The 2,673-nt window shown below is 46.5% G+C and overlaps 1 pseudogene; it reads left to right on the forward strand.

Annotated features, from left to right (window-relative positions):
* Positions 1-1,250: 1,250 nt before the first annotated feature.
* Positions 1,251-2,137, forward strand: LOC140522833 (NAD-dependent protein deacylase sirtuin-6-like; annotated as a pseudogene).
* The last annotated feature ends 536 nt before the right edge of the window (positions 2,138-2,673 follow it).

Genomic DNA, 2,673 nt, shown 5'->3' on the forward strand with positions numbered 1-2,673 from the left:
GCTTGTATTCTAATAGAGGGACAAGACAAATATAGGGAAACAAGGCCAAGGAAGGGTGCTTGAAATTTGTTGGGTGAGTAGAGCCATAGGAAAGTAGATAGACACATTCTTTCTCATAGCAATGGAATTATTGATTTGATTATGGCTCCAGAACTGGAAAGGGACTTGGGTGAAATTGTGGAAGAAAATATGTGTGTGACTGCAAGATGGTTGTCAAGAAGAAACATGGAGAGAGGGGTCATATGAACAAGATGGAGAACGAAACATTTTTCTGATTCCTATGACCACTCAGACATTTCCAAAATAGAAACTGTGTGACAAATATAAAGCAACTTCAGCTCCCTCCATGGTCATGGACACCCATAATCCAAAAGAATGTTAGAAATAATGAACAGAGAGTTATAGACTCTGAACTCATTCAGCACCCTTCTCTCACTTTCCACAATACCAACATTAAACCTACACTAGAAGATCCAAGGACACACCATAGGCTTGCAACAAAACCCACCCCTACAGCCCTGGTCTTGGTCTCCCCTCCCTCTTTCCTTTTAGATGCACTGGCTCCAAGCTATAGAAATTTATCCTGGCTACAACAGCCAGCAAGTATAATCGCATCCCTTCAGGAGCAAAAGCTTACCAGAGGCCAAGACTCCATTGCACTAGTGTTACAAAGCTCTGAACTGCCTGTGCCAGGGTGAACAGTCCTATAGCACTAGTGCTGCAAGGCTCCAAACTGCTAGTCCTGGTCCAAAGAAATAAGGAATAGAGGAACTAGGAGAGCACACCAGGAAAGGACATTATAGAGGTGCTTGGGGGAGGAGAGGCGGAGTTGGCAGGAAGCATATATAACACTTCCCTAAGTTTGAAGGAAACATCATAGCAGTCAGCAGCTGCAACCAATTCTGACCATCCAAAGGCCTGGTGACCTGGGAGGAGGCTGAGTTCTTGAAGGGATGAAGTCAGAAAGTAAGCCCCTATGACTTATAAGAAATAAGAGGAAGGAAAGAAGAGAAAGAAGGAGCATGGCTGGAGTCAGAGATGTGCTAGAGCCAACTTAAATTGGCTCAAGAGCATCCATTGTTAAATATTTACTGGGAGTATTTACTACTCAAAAGGTAACAAAGCTACAAATTAGGGCCTTGTTGATTTCCCAGACTTAAGAAAGGGAGAAAAAATTGAACCTGAAGGGCCTGGAGGGAGGGGGCCCCAGGCCTGGCCAAGCCATGCCTGGACAATGATGTCTGTGAAATATGTGGCTAGGCAAATGTGCAGATTTGGGCAAATGTGGGCTCCCTGAGAACTTTGACCCTCCTGAAGACCTAGACAGGAAAGTTTGGGAGCTGGCTCAGATAATTCAGAGATCTTCCAACCTGGTGTATCACACTGGTGCAAGTGAACACTTCCTCAGGCATCTCAGACTTCAGGGGCCCCCAGGGTGTGTGAACCATGGAAGAACAGGACCTGGTACTCAAGTTTGACATATGTTTAAGAGTATTCAGACTTCTAAGACTTACATAGCCCTGTCTGAACTTCTAAGAATCACATGGCTCTGCTACAACTGGAGCAAGTGGGTATCCTGAAGTGCCTGGTGAGCCAAAATGTAGATGGATTACATGTGCACTTTGACTTCTCCTGGGACAAACTGACTGAGTTCCATGGGATCATGTTCGTGGAAGAATGTGTCAAGTGTATGATACGGTATGTACATGATGTGGTAATGAGCAGTATGGGCCTCAAGGCAATGAGACAGCTGTGCACCACGGCAAAGGCCCAAGGCCTCTGGGCCTGTGGGGGAGAACTGAGGGACCTCATCCCAGACTGGGAAGATGCCCTGCCTGCGGGAGACCTGAACCTTGCTGATGAAGCCTGCAGCAATGCAGATCCATCCATCATTCTGGGTACATCACTGCAGATCTGATCCAGTGGCAACCTGCCTCTGCTCACTAAATGAAAAAGAGGCCACTTGGTCCTAATCAACCTGCAAACCACCAAGTATGACCACCAGGCTGACCTTTGAATTCATGACTATATTGATAATGTCATGGCAAAGCTCATGAAACAACTATGCTTGGAGATCCCTCAATGGCAGGGGCCCCTTGTGGTAGAATGGGCCCCATCCAGCTATTCCCAAATATAGGTGAAGGCTGAGCCCCCCAACCTGCCAACCTTGCCCACCCTGCCCACAACACCCAAGGCAGAGTCACCTGCCCAGTGCCACAGAACACAGGAAGGCAGCAAACAGGAGCAGGAACCAGTCCCCCAGCTGCCTAAGAGGGTGAAGGTGGAGCCTATGCCCAGTTCAATTGGCTTGAGTTGGCATGTGGACTCTTTTCTCAGCCTCAGTCTCCCTCAATGAACAAAGGGGAAGCACATTCAAGTTATATCTACAGGCCTGTCCAACCCTCAGTCCAGGTGACAATGTTGCCTGGCAGAAGGAGCACTGTACTTAGAGGATTTGGGTTCAGATCCCAATCTAGGTGACCTTGGAAAAGTTGCTCCACTTCTCTGGGCTTTATAGTTTCATTATCTGCAAAATGAAATTGCACTAGCTGATCTTGAGGGATCTTTCCAGTTCCCATAAACTATGACCTTGTGATGGAAATGGGCAAGTCTAGATGGGGTTTTTTGCTTTTAAATCAATTTGATATATTGAGAGAAAAAATATTAGTAGTG

The sequence above is a fragment of the Notamacropus eugenii genome, chromosome 2 (genome assembly GCF_028372415.1).
Source record: "Notamacropus eugenii isolate mMacEug1 chromosome 2, mMacEug1.pri_v2, whole genome shotgun sequence".
NCBI lineage: Eukaryota > Metazoa > Chordata > Mammalia > Diprotodontia > Macropodidae > Notamacropus > Notamacropus eugenii.